Below are 13,292 nucleotides of genomic sequence, written 5' to 3'. Positions count from 1 at the left end.
AGTGTCCCAGGAGCTGGCTGTTAGTCCTGCATAGAGCCCAGCCCTCAGTGCAAGGGAAAGTCAGTGCTGATAGGAGAGGGTTGGGTAGGTAGCTAGGCTGCCTGTATAGTGGGAGGCTCAGCTCTGGGGACCCTCATGGGGGAGGCAGACAGGTACAGGGAGGGCATGGGGGCTGGGCTGAGCTTACCCTCCTACCCACTTGAAGATTCTTGCTTCAAAACTCCCGCTGATGGCTTCCAGACAAGTCGGCACCAAGGGTCATTTCTGGAGGGCCGTAAGCGGCATCATAGTAGCTGCCCTCACATTCCTCCCCATCCCCGCCCAACTGTCTGTACCTGAAGCAGGTCCTTGTTTATTACCTGCTGGAGAGGCCTGGACACACACACACACACACACACACACACACACACACACACACACACAGGGCTAGTGCTTATCTGCCTACCCTGTAGGCGCCCCTCCCTGCGTGTTCTTTTAAAACAAACTATCAACTGTTTGTTAAAGCAAAACAAACATAAGTGTTTAGGAGAGAAAGAGAAAAGGATGAGAGAGAGAGAGAAGAGAAATGAAGGAATCTTTTAATTTGCTACCTTTAAAATCCCTCATTTAAAATAGTTCTCTTGGGGCCCAGTTAAAGACATTTGCAGTCAAACCTGATGACCTCTGTTCCTTCCCTGGGACCCATGCAGTGGAAGGAGAGAACTAACTCCTAAAGGTTAGCCTACATACATGCACAAAAATAAACAATGTAATTTTTAAAAATTAAATAAACAGAATAACTTTTCTTGGACCTATGAATTGACTCAGCAGATAAAGGGGCTTGCCACACAAGCCGGAAGATTTGAGTTCAATCCCTAGGACCCATGTAAATGTGGAAGGAGAGAACTTATTACACAAAGTCATCTCTGACCTCCAGAGGTGTGCTGTGGTACCCTGCCCCCAACACACACACACACACACACACACACACACACACCAATGAATAAATAAATACTTTAAATCATAAAATACTTTCTTAGGACACAGAAGTGGAGAATGGGACAAGGCCCAGCTCTCCACCATTTCACCCCATCACTCTAAAAGAAGCCTCTGGGGGGTTGGGCATCCCCTCCCCAACTGGCCAAGTGCACTCTGGGAGAAAACTAGGGGAGAGCCCTCTTCTGAGCCATCCAAATGCCCCCAGCAGCACTGCCTGCACCATAGGAGGAGAGTAACTTCAGTGAGGCCAGCCACAAAGGGAAACTGGCTTTCCTGCCCAAAGGCGGGCCACATACTGCTCGACCCTCTACCCCAAAGGCCAGCTTGGACGTACCAGGAAGTCCCCCACCACCACGTCCCCAGAGTCAACTCACACCAAACCCTTTCTAAGTTGCTAGCATTAGATTCTGTTGATGGTTTTGGAAGCCATGTCTCCCAAGGCTGGAGGCTGCTTTGGGAATCTGTCTGCTTGTTTGGGCAGCTCAACTGTGCTTTCACAGAGGGGTTTACACCCTACTATATAATCTTATACCTACATCCGAGTATGGGGCCTGCATCCTACTGCCCATTTGCCCCCTGCCCCTGTCCTGGCCTATTTCTTTCTTCCCACTGCCATCCTTGACTGACCTGCCTCACTATCTCTTTCTTCCTTGTCTCCATCCCTCTCTTCTCTCTGCCCTGACCCCAGGTCTCTCCTAGTCTCCTAGATGTCTAGAGTTCTTCTTCCTGGATGGATCTGACAGTCGGCTCCTTCTTACCCTGAGGGACTGGAGAAGATATGGGCATAACAGGGGTGGGGGGAGCAGAGAAGGCATCAAGTTGGACTTGAAATCAAACATCAGGACTCAAAAACCAATAGGGGCATTGACTCCGGGGCAAGGAGAGAAAGGGATGCCTTATCTCTGACTCGCCTACAGTTTTTGAGGTCATAGGATTCTGGTAGAGAAGGTTTTAATATATGCCGGGGAGGGGGGATTCCTTTGAGAGATAGAGAAAGACCCAGAGAGTGATTATAGAGATAGAGAGACGGCTCAGTGGTTAAGGGTGTTTACTGGTCTTTCAGAGGACATGGTTTACCTGCACCTGCACCAAGTGACTCACAAATGCTTGTAAGTCCAGCTCCAGGGGGAATCTGATACATCCGGACCTCAGACTCCCACAAAAATGCTCACATGCACACACACACACACACACACACACACACAGTTGAAAATAACAAAAATCGGGGCTGCAGAGATGGCCCAGTGGTTAGAGCATTGTCTGCTTTCCCACGTGGCAGCTCACGACTGTCTCTAACTCCAGCTCCAGGGGATTCAACACCCTCACACAGACACACGTGCCAGCAGAGCACTAATGCACAGAAAATACAAATAAATTAATCATTAAAAAGAAAAATAGGTATTTTTTTATTTACTTAGTTTTTTCAAGACAGGGTTTCTCTATGTAGCTTTGGATGTTCTAGAACTCCATCTGTAGACGGGGCAGTCCTTGAGCTGACAGAGATCTGCCTCCTGAGTGCTGGGAGTAAACGCATGTGCCACTGCTGCCCAGAAAAAAAAATTGTTTTTCAATACAAAGTTTCCCTGTAAAACAGTCCTGGTTGTTCTGGAACTCATTTTGTAAACCAGGCTGCCCTCGAACTCACTGAGATCTGCCTGCCTTGGACTCCCAAATGCTGGAATTAAAGGCATGCATCTTTAAAAAAGAAAAGAAAATAGAAGCAGAAGTATAAAATACAGTGTGTATTGACCAGAACAAACAAGAGCACACACACAGAAACAAAATGCCCCAAAAGCAAGAAAATGAAAAAAAAAAATAGGGCTAAGGGTATAGTTCTGTGGTAGATGCAATCTATAAGTTCACCCAGCACTGGAAAAGAATGCAATATGTCCAGATAATCTACATATGAAACAGGAGCAGGGCTGGAGGTGTAGTTCAGTTCATAAAGAGTATGCCTAGTAGGCAGGAAGCCCTGGGTTCCATCCCCAGAGCCACATAAATTGGATACAGAGGTCACACCTGTAACCCCAGAATTCAGAAGACAGAAGCAGGAGGCCATCCTCAGCTACATATCAAGACTAGCCTGGACTACATGAAACCCAGTCTCAAACAAACCCAAATAAAACAAACTGGGAGCTGGAGATGGCTCAGGCATCCAGAGAACTTGCTGTTCTTGAAGACGACCTATGTTCAGTTCCCAGCATCCACAAGGCTGTTCACAGCCATCTGTAACCCCAGCTCAGGGGGATTTCAGCGCTGTTGGCCTCCTTAAGCAGCACCAGAACTCACGTGCATATGAGCGTGTGCACACACACACACAGAGTTCAAAATAACGCTTTAGATCCAGATAACATGGTAGTGTACTCTTCCAAAGCAAGCGCTTGAGAGACTGAGGCAGGAGGATGGCCAGTTTGAGACCAGCCTGGGGATGTACAGCAAGACTCTGCCTCAAAAGAAAAGGTAACATAACATAAAAATTCCACCCCAGCTGCACCTGTGAAGTGAGATCTGAGCGTCCCTTCTGAATCTTTAATTTTCTGTCTTTATACAAGGCTAGCTTAGCTTCCCCTCCCCCACCAGACACCTTTCCAGAGCTTTTTGCCCCAAAGGATCTGCAGACAAGTCTTGCCTTAGCTCAGGGTAATCCCTTCACAAAGACTAGGGTCTGGCTAAGCCTTCTCCAAGGCCAAACTCAGTGCTTAGCCAAAAGCCTTTTCTGTACAGAGGGTTGCAAATGGCCCCGGGACAGCAATCTTAACTTTCAGTGAGAGGTAGCAGTTTAAACAACCTGGGAGGGGGGGCAATGGGGGCCTTGGGAGGTTGGTTTAAAGGATCACCAGAACTTAGAAGGAGGGAAAGTGTGAGAACACCCACAGGTAAATGGGGGGGCGGAGGTGGGGGGTGGTGGGATGGGGTGGAGGGGGGGGCCGTGCTCCAGTGTTAGCAGGGCAGCCTCAGGGGACTGGAGGTCCCAGCAAAGTGGAAGAGAGGCACCTGAGGAAAAGCTACTCCTTGCATGCCCTGGCTTCATCCTCTTGTTTATTTCCATGATGGAGATGGAACCGGGGCCGGGTGTGGAAGGATAAATTCTCTACCACTGAGTCACACCCTCCTCCTCCCCTTTTCTCCCCTCTCCTCTCCCCTTCCCTCCCCTTCCTGCCTTTTCTCTCCACTCCTCTCCTCTCCTCTACACCCTCTTTTTTTCTTTCAAGTCAGGGTCTCAATATGTAGCCCAGACTGGCCTCAGATGCAGATCATCTTGCCTTCACCTCCTCAATATATGTGTATCACTGTGCCCAGCCACGCTGTGATTGTATGCCTGGGTGCACAGTGTGTGTGTGTGTGTGTAGAGAGAGAGAGAGAGAGAGAGAGAGAGAGAGAGAGAGAGAGAGAGAGAGAGAGAGAGAGAGAGGACAACTTGTGGGAGCCAGATCTCTCCTTCCACTATGAGGGTCCTAGGAATCAAATTCAGGTCCTCAAACTTAGCGGCAAGCACCCTTACCTGCTGAGCCATCCAACCAGCTCTCTGCCTTATTTTTTTTAAACAGGGTCTCTCATTGAACCTGGAGCTCACAGATTTTGTTAGACTGTCTGACTCGTGAGCCTCAGAGACTCCCCTGTCTCGGCCCTTCCCCGGTGTTGGAGTTACAGTCAGGTGTTACCAGGCCCTTTTCATACAGGTTCTGGGGGTCAAACTCAAGTCTCCCTGATTTGTGTGGCAAGCATTTTACCAACTGAGCATCTCCCTAGCTTCAGGTTTCCTGTCTTTCTTTCTTCCTTCCTTCCTTCCTTCCTTCCTTTCCCTTCCTTCTTCCTTTTTTTAATTTTTATTTTATTTTATGTGAATTGGTGTTTTGTCTGCATTCATGTCTGGGTAAGGATGTTGAATACCCTAGAACTGGAGTTGCAGACAGTGATGAGCTGTCATGTGGGTGGGGAGTATTGAACCCAGGTCCTCTGGAAGAGCAGCCAGTGCTCTTAACCACTCTCTCCAGTCCCTCCTCCTCCCTTCCTTCCTTCCTTCATTCCTTCCTTCCTTCCTTCCTTTCTCCTTCCTTCCTTTCCCTCTCTCTCTCCACCCCCTCTCTTTCTCTCTTTCTCTTTGTCTCTTCAAGGCAGAGTTTTGCTATGTAACTTTTTTTGGAGCCTGTCCTGTAACTCCCTCTGGAGACCAGTCTGACCTCGAACTCACAGCTATCTGCCTGCCTCTGCCCCCCCTTTTTTAATGCAGTGTTTACAACATGAAAAAGTAGAGTGATTAGGAGAATGAACTCCTATATACTTACATGAAATCTACCTATGTACTACATGAAAGTTACCAACGCATCCCGTAGCTGACCTTGTGTCATTGGTATCTCTCCCCGATGGGTTGCAGTGATGTAAAGTCACACAGGTGTCATTTTATCTGAGATCCTTCAGTGAACATCTTCAGATGAGGAGGACGATGACGATGAGTGGACAGAACAAACCCAGCCACAGGAATCACAGGCCACCTGGACAATAGTGATTGTATGAAATTCCCCCAAGTACATCCACTTCCCATCCCCCCAGACCCAGTCTAGATCCAAGAGACATTCTGCAGCTCCTGCATCCACCTGCCTCCACCCACCTCCCCCAGTCCCTCTGCCCTGTGCTGAAGTCAATAAGCACTCTGCTGCTGAGCTACTTTAACACCCTTCCCTCTTTTCTCTTTTTGAAAACAGAAAAACAAACAAAAAACAAACAAACTCTGGTCATTTGTATCCCTAAGGGTCACCTGTGCTGTGCCTTGGTTGTTGAGCAATCAAGTCCCATGCCCACCTGGGCCACATAGCAAGCCCGTATCTAAAACCACCACTAAAAGCAAAACCCAAGATGGATATTAAGAAGGATAACATTCAAAAATAAATGTTCGCCGGGCGTTGGTGGCGCACGCCTTTAATCCCAGCACTCGAGAGGCAGAGGCAGGCGGATCTCTGTGAGTTCGAGGCCAGCCTGGTCTACAAAGTGAGTTCCAGGACAGCCTCCAAAGCTACAGAGAAACCCTGTCTCAAAAAAAACCAAAAATAAAAACAAAAAACAAAAATAAATGTTCAAGGTGGGCATGGCCTGTTTCTGTTCATCAGCACTTGGGAGGTGGAGACAAGAGGGTCAGGAGTTCAAGACCAGCCTGGGAAAGCCAGAAGAGTTTGTTTAAATTTAAAAAAGTCTGAGGGGGTGATGATGTAGCTGAGTTGGTACAGTGAGTGCTGAATTTGATCGATCCCCAGAACTGCACAAAACAGTTACACTCCTGTAATTCCAGTACTTGGGGCTTGGAGGCAAGGGGATGAGAGACGGTCGAGGCTGTCTTTAACCTCATAGCAAGTTCGAGGCCAGCCTGAACCACATGAGATATAGTTTCACAAAACAAAACAAAGGGCTGCAGAGTTGACTCAACCCTTAAGAACACTGGCTGCAGCTGGGCATTAGTGGAGTGTGCCTTTAATTCCAGCACTTGGGAGGCTGAGGCAAGCAGATCTCAGTGAGTTCGAAGCCAGCCTGGTCTACAAAGTGAGTTCCAGGACAGCCAGGACTGTTACACAGAGAAACACTGTATCAAAAAACCAAACCAACCAAACAAACGAAGAAAAACAAAAACACTGGTTGCTCTTCCAGAGGAACCCCATAACCTGGTGGCTCACAACCCTGAGTAAATTGGTTCTGAGGGACCTGACACCCTCTTCTGGCCTCTTCAGTCTTCAGGAACACCCAAGATGCACAGACATACCTGTAGGCAAAGCATTCATAAACATTAAATAAATTTTTTTTTTGGTTTTTTTCGAGACAGGGTTTCTCTGTGGCTTTGGAGGCTGTCCTGGAACTAGCTTTTGTAGACCAGGCTGGCCTCGAACTCACAGAGATCCGCCTGCCTCTGCCTCCCAAGTGCTGGGATTAAAGGCGTGCGCCACCAACGCCCGGCTAAATAAATCTTTTTAAAAAAGAAAAAGAAATTAACCCGGTGTTAGTGGCACACGCCTTTAATCCCAGCACTAGGGAGGCAGAAGCAGGTGGATCTCTATGAGTTCGAGGTCAGCCTGGTCTACAGATCAAGTTCCAGGACAGCCTCCAAAGCAATACAGAGAATCCCTGTCTCTAAAAACAAGCAAACAAAACAGAAAAAAATTTTTTTGGCTTTTTTCCCCTTGGTTTTTCTGAGACAGGGTTTCTCTGTATAGCTTTGGAGCTTGTCCTGGAATTAGATCTGAAGACCAGGCTGACCTCGAACTCACAGAGATCCACCTAGTGGCACCACCACACGGTCAAAAAATGTTTTAAATGAATCAATAAATACATAAGTAAGCATATATAGTCTCCCTGTATCTGGCCTGCCCATAAAGTGTCTAGGGCTGGTGAGGCCCTCACTATCACATTCTAACTCTATGCAAAAGCAACCCCTGCAGTTCTGTAATGCTGTCTCCTTGTCCCTCCCCATTCTGCTCTTCACGGGTCCTGCAAAAATCAAAGGCAGACTCCCCTGCCCCAGCCCCCCCACCTCTGTCCATTTGGGGGATCCAAAGTGATGATATGTACAAACCGGAAACTGCCCTAGGGAAGGGGGACATTCTTCTTCTGTTCACTTTCTTAGTTTTCAAGTCCCCACTCCCTGAGAGCAAACGGCAGGCTCGAGCAATGGCTCATCCAGAGACTTTAAACAAACCACATTGCCCGCAGCTCTGCCTCCTGAAGAAGGGGATTTACTTCTTATGCCTGCGCCCGAGGAGTGTTAACAGCAGAATTAAAGCTGGGGGATCTGGCAGGGGCTTGCTTTCTGCAGGGGAGGTGTGCCTGCACCTCATGGAAAGGTATTAATGGCCTGTTTGTACAGTAGAAAGAAATCACGTTGCACACCTGGGAAGAAGACTGTGTGGACTTCTCAGAATGCGGTGGTGCCATCCAACGCCTCCCATTCGAACTACCCCAGCTCTCCTAGACCTATGTGGGGTGAAGGCAGACCTCAGGAGGGCAGGGCTGCCATGGGGACATCTCCTGATTCCTCCTTTTATTTTAGTTAGCGGTGCTGGGGACAGAGCCTGTAGTCTATTGAACTACAACAAGCTGAACAATTTTCTTTGGTTATCTGAAGCATGCTTTTCATGCCAAAGGGTACAGTTTTTAATTGATTTCTTTCTTGTTTCTGCTTGTTTGTTTGGATTTTTGGCACAAGGTCTCTCTATGTAGCTTTGGCCGTCCTACAACTTGCTATGTAGACCAGCTTGTCCTTGAACTCATATAGCTCCACCTGCCTCTGTCTCTTGAGTGCTAGGATTAAAGGTGTTGGCCACCATACCTGGCTGATTTTATTAATCTTTTTTAAAAGTTTTTTTTAATTTGGTGGGTGTGATGTGTTGTACTGAAGTACACAAATTTGTCAGTGTGGGTATGTGTGTACATGTATGTGCCTGTCAATATTGTCTTTTCTCCGTTGCTCTCCACTATTTATTATTATTATTTAAAGGAAACAAAACAAAAACAGGGTTTCACTTTGTAGGCCAGGTTGCTCTTGAACTCAGAGATCTGAGTGGCTCTGCCTTGTGTGCTGGGATTAAAGGTGTGGGCCAACACCACCCGCTATTTCAGATGCCTTTTAATTGTTGGTTTTGATTCTAAGGTAGTTTTTCTCTTTTTTTCTTTTCTTTATTTCTTTTTTTCTTTCCTCTTCCTCCTCTTCCTCTCCCCCCTCCTCTCCTTTTTCTTTAGGCAGTTACAGGTTGGCCTCACTCTGTATCCCCAGCTGGCTTTGAACCCGTGGTAATCCTGCTGCCTTTTCCTCCCTGATGTAGGGATTACAGTTGTGAGCCACCGTGCCCCGCAGACGGCAGCTTTATTTGTTAAAAAGAGAGACCAAGTTAGACAACGTGGGCAGTCTAGAGGGTGATGGTAGCCAGCAGGCAGCTGCTAGAGCTAATTACAAATATTTACTGCATAAACAGTGGTGCTACTCAGATTTGAGCTAGTTTCCCCCCCCCTCCATCTTCATCAATAATAAATGAGGTACCCCATCAATCCAGACGTCTTCCTGCACTGAAAACAGAACTTGCTAAATGGACAGAAAGGGCTGGGCTGACCAAGAGCTACTGAGAACATTTTACATCTTAAAACCCTCAGCAATTTGGCCATGTGTTTAATAGCGTTGGCCTCCGAAGGTTCCAGCCCAATCCTTCTTCTCTGGCCAAGAACTCCACTTTACTGTATCCATGATACTGGATGGGTCTCTTAAAAAAAAAAAAGAGAGAGAGAGAGAGCCTTCTATGGCCCCTCCGTGGCCAGCACAGCCGGCTACCCTACTGTCTCAAATCCATTTGAAATGGCTGTAAAATACTTCAGGCTGAGCCTGGCAGTAAATCTTCCCCCTTTCATTCAGAAAGACTGACAAAAAGTGACTGCAAGATCTCTCCAGCTTGCAGGTTTCCACTCCTGCTGGGGCCAGCCTGACTTCTCTGACTTGTTCACCACATATATTTCCTACCCCGTTTCTCCCTGACCAGAGAAAACTTGAGGCATGTAGTCTGATGTGCGGTGTCTCGTCGGAGATGGAGAAACAATACGAGGCTGTAGGAGGCTGTACTTACTACTCCTGGCTCCCGGGGGAGGGGGGTGGGTTCGTGGTTTTTTTAAACCACTCAAGTGCCACTCTTTCTGTGGTGTCTTGGTGGAAAATAGTGAGATTCAGCTGGAAAACAGGTTTTTCTGGCTGATTAGGCTTAAGATGGATGTTTCTCTCGACAGAGGGGAAGCCAGGGACTGTCAGGAATGTTTCCAGGCAGGAAGGGCCGGGAGGATTCGATTGTGCTCCTGAACCCACCAGCTCTGAGGACAGTCGTCTCCCCACCTGGGCAAGAATTCTAAAAGACCAGCACATCCCTTAGGCTTATTGATTGGAACTTCATGGTCAAGGCAGAGGGACAAGCTGGCAGGAAAAATGAGCTCTGAGTTCAGAGTGAAAACAGCCAGCTTCAGACTCATCTATTCTGATAGAGTGAGCAAAGCCAGCCAGACGCTCTCCCAGTCCTCAGCGCCCAGCAACCGAGACCAAAGCTCCCAGCTCTCCCTGGGAGTGGGGCTTGGAGAAAACCCTTGGTTTGCTTGAAACTGTAGGAGATTTAGAAGCTGTTGTTCTCCAGTGGTGGTTATGACAATGAGGGAGACACCTCTTGGGAGTGAAATTAATTGGCATTGGCAGAATGTAGAAAGTATCTCTCCTCCTCTCCAGGCATCGTGGATAAGCAGAGAGTTTTTGAGATGAGGCAAGAGAATGGGTTGTGCTGGTTCCAGTAGATGCTAGATAAGCTGCTCTTCTGGGGGTGCTGAGAGACAGATTTAGGGGTCCCAGCCATTCCCCAGGAAAGAGTCAACCTTGGAAATGGGGAGGATACAACAGTGAACTCACACACACTCAAGCAGCCTCAGAACCCATGTGTGGCATTGCCATTCTTTCTCTGATGTGTTTCTGCACAATAACTATGGATTGTTTTAAAAGCTCAGATTGAAGCATCATCTACCACCCCAGCACTACTGGGAGGAAGACTTTACGTATAATAATTATTAGACTGGGCCCTCATAGCGCACAGCTTTAATCCCAGCGTTAGGAGGGAGCAAGCTCCAGGACAGACAGAGCTACACAGAGAAATCCTGTCTTGAAAAACAAGGGGAGTCAACAATTCAAATTACCAAAGGGTGAAAGTGTGTGTTGTGGGGGGAGACAGATAATGAGATTAATTGATGGGAAGAAGGAAATAATAAGATTTTGTAGGGCCTCCCAAATCTGATAACTTATTATTATTATTGTTATTATTATTATTATTAGTGTGTGTGTTGTTTTTCTTTTTCTTTTTTTTTCCAAGACAGGGAGACAGGGTTTCTCTGTGGCTTTGGAGGCTGTCCTGGAACTAGTTCTTGTAGACCAGGCTGGCCTCGAACTCACAGAGATCCGCCTGCCTCTACCTCTCGAGTGCTGGGACTGAAGGTGTGTACCACCATTGCCTGGCTACAAGATGTATTTTCTTTTCTTCTTCCTATTTATCATGGGTTGTCTGCCATGGGACAAAGGATAGTGTCTGGGGGATCCTCCCTCTTTTTTTGCTTGAGTGACTTTGTTTCATCCTTTGAATCTTAGCTCATAGCTTCTGCTATCAAACTAGGCGGGAGCCCTCCATCACATACCTTTTGAAGCATGCCTCAGTTTTGTAGAACTGATGAGAGTTATTGCATCATTGTGAGACCATTCCCTTGAGTCCTCCCTAAAGGTCTAGGCTAAGACCCTTCTGTCTGCTTTGTGTTAATAATGTTTTTAGCAACAAGTTCTTTTTGGTTGTTTTTGTTTTGCTTTGCTTTCCCAAGACAGGGATTCTCTGTGTAGTCCTGGCTATCCTGGAACTCACTCTGTAGACCAGGTTGAACTTGAACTCAGAGATCTGCCTGCCTCTGCCTCTGATGCTTCCGGCTTCTTGGGCATCTGTATTCTCATGCACAGATTCACACTCTCATTCATATAATTAAAAAAGAAATCTTAAGAAAAAGAAAAGGTCCCACAATAGATGGCAATCACTTGGTAGCTCGAACTAGGGGAGGTGAAGGAAGGTACAAAGGTCCCCACCTGATGCTGCATTGGCAAACAGTGATGTTGCATTTTGCTTGTTGCTTTGAGACAGGTTCTCACTATGTAGACCAGGCTGGTCTTGAACTCATAGATATCAGCCTATCTCTGACTCCTGAGTACTAAGATTAAAGGGGTTTGTCAGCATCCTTCACCCCATTTTTTCCCCGATTGAGTTTCTTGTAGCTCAGGCTGGCCTGAAACTCCCGATCCTCTTGCCTTCCTCTCCCAAGCCCTGGGACTACAGGTAATGAGTGAACCACTATATCTGGCCCAAATGTTCCTCTACTGTCACCGTTACCATGTCAGATACTTGATTCACAGTTGAGTGCCATTCCAGCCTTACATCCACCACCAAACACATCTTAGGGGTTTGTTTTTATTTTTACAGACAAGGAAATTTAAAAAACAGGCAGATTGAGTCCCTAACCCCAAGTAACAGATCAAAGAAGTCGTAGGGTCAGGATTGGTCAGTGTGGGATCCTCAGTGACTGACTATCTCTGTCAAGAGACCATGTCACCTGGGACCTACTGGTCCCTGGGCTCAGAGTCAAGACTCTGATCTTGAGCAATGTCATGCTGGGGAGATGTTTGCATGGGGGAGCAGGGTAGCTGGGCTGTGGAAGCCACAGGACCTGGGTGTGGGACGGTCATCTGAGGCACGAAATGGCTTAGAGCGAAAGAACAGACTTGGGTTCCCAGGGGTGATGAGTCACCCAATGGAGAGGTCAATTTAGCAAGCACCCCAGAGGCTCTGTTCAGTTCTCAGAAGTGGAGAGGAGATTGGCAGCTTGTGGGAGAAGCTGAGAGATGCTCAGCCAGAGATAAGCGGGACTAAGCAAAGGTCTCTGCAGCTCAGACCTCAGGGCTAATGGGAAAACACCCAACTCAGGGTTACAGCACATAAGTGGGGAGAAGGAGATGAGAGATACAGGCAGTGGAAGTGGGGGCTAATGGAAGACTTAAAAAGGCAATAAATCAGGCTTGCCTAGCTGGTTTCTACCCAGGAATTCTGCAGTGGGTGGTTAGCTCTTAACAACTGGATGGGGTCTCACCAGGCTCCCAGCAGGGGCAAATGGACTTACCTTGAGGGGATGTACTCCCAGGACAGGCTTGGCTCTGGGCTGGGAGGGGCCCTGGGGACACTTTGGAACCCCAACAAGTAGGAGTTTGGACTGGTGGTGGAGGCTGTCTCACCTCAGTCACTGGGGAACATTCTCCGCAAGAGTTAATCAGCCCACAGGGTGAAGAGACCACAGGACATTGTTTATTTACCTACTTCTAACAAAACCCTTCCCAGAAGGCCCGGGTGGTGATTCTCTGTAATTATATCTCTAGTGAGGTTCTGCAGGTTCCCTGGCGTGTTAACTCATTAGTGCCCGAGGTGCACCTGGAAGAAGGAAGGGCTGGGAATCAGAGCCATGCCCAGCTTCCACCTGTCACCTGGAGGGAAACTGAGGCACTTCTCTGGCTCCTACAGCTTCTCTTGCGTTCTAAGAGCTCAGGGACACAGAAGTTGAAGGTGTGTTTTCCCATGTATTAAGTGTTGAAAGGAAAATGAAGACTACCAGGCATCTAGGCGCGATTCAATTACTTTACTACCCAGGTATGCTGTGTGACATTGAAGAAAGTCACTCAACTCTTATGAACTTCAGTTTGATGGACAAGTGAAGAGCAGCGGATATGATGGGATGCATGC

At 47.6% G+C, this 13,292-nt stretch overlaps 2 long non-coding RNA genes across 6 annotated transcripts in view; one reads left to right on the top strand and one right to left on the bottom strand.

Annotated features, from left to right (window-relative positions):
• Positions 1-13,292, top strand: part of LOC121133924 — a 90,332-nt gene that overhangs the window by 16,548 nt on the left and 60,492 nt on the right. The gene's annotated exons all lie outside the window — the stretch shown is intronic.
• Positions 2,472-12,826, bottom strand: LOC110342594. The gene is made up of 3 exons (XR_002384714.2): positions 12,679-12,826; positions 5,318-5,471; positions 2,472-2,521 (listed from the first exon to the last, which is right to left on the bottom strand). It is a non-coding gene; the product is annotated as an uncharacterized LOC110342594 (long non-coding RNA).

Source organism: Mesocricetus auratus, unplaced genomic scaffold (genome assembly GCF_017639785.1).
Source record: "Mesocricetus auratus isolate SY011 unplaced genomic scaffold, BCM_Maur_2.0 Super-Scaffold_100025, whole genome shotgun sequence".
Classification (NCBI taxonomy): Eukaryota; Metazoa; Chordata; class Mammalia; order Rodentia; family Cricetidae; genus Mesocricetus; species Mesocricetus auratus.
This window is presented reverse-complemented; position numbering and strand designations above follow the sequence as displayed.